Source organism: Brassica oleracea, chromosome C4 (genome assembly GCF_000695525.1).
Source record: "Brassica oleracea var. oleracea cultivar TO1000 chromosome C4, BOL, whole genome shotgun sequence".
NCBI lineage: Eukaryota > Viridiplantae > Streptophyta > Magnoliopsida > Brassicales > Brassicaceae > Brassica > Brassica oleracea.
In genome coordinates this window covers 12886533-12887225 of record NC_027751.1, presented here as the reverse complement: position 1 = coordinate 12887225, position 693 = coordinate 12886533, and positions in this window count along the sequence as shown.

Below are 693 nucleotides of genomic sequence, written 5' to 3'. Positions count from 1 at the left end.
GGCCTTGAGCGATTTGACTAACATGTCGTCGATGTACACTTCCATGGTGTTGCGTAGCTGATCAGCGAACATTCGTTTGACGAGTCGCTTATAAGTCGCGCCGGCGTTCTTTAGCCCGAAGGGCATCACCTTGTAGCAGTAGGTCCCTCTGTCGGTGATGAATGCGGTCTTCTCGCGATCGTCGGGATGCATCAAGATCTGGTTGTTTCCCGAGAAAGCGTCCATGAAGGTTAGGAGTTCGTTACCAACAGTTGATTCGATGAGACGATCGATATGAGGGAGTGGGTAACTGTCCTTTGGGCAGGCCTTGTTGAGGTCCGTGAAGTTGACGCATATGCGCCATTTGCCGTTTTTCTTTTTGACGACAACCGGGTTAGCCAACCATTCGGGGTATCGGACTTCGGTTATGAAACCCGCGTCGAGGAGCCTGTCGACTTCTTCGTTTACGGCTTTAGATCGTTTTGAAACGAGTTTTCGTCGCTTCTGTCGGATGGGTTTGAACGTCGGGGCGACGTGCAGTTCATGAGAGGGAATTGCGGGGTCGATCCCCTTCATGTCGAAAGTCTTCCAGGCGAACGTCGAGGCGTTGTCTTTGATGAAAGAGATGATCCTTGAACATACGTCATTGGACAGGTAGACGCCAACTCGGATGATTTTCGTCGGGTCGGATTCATCAATTGCGACTTCGCGAAC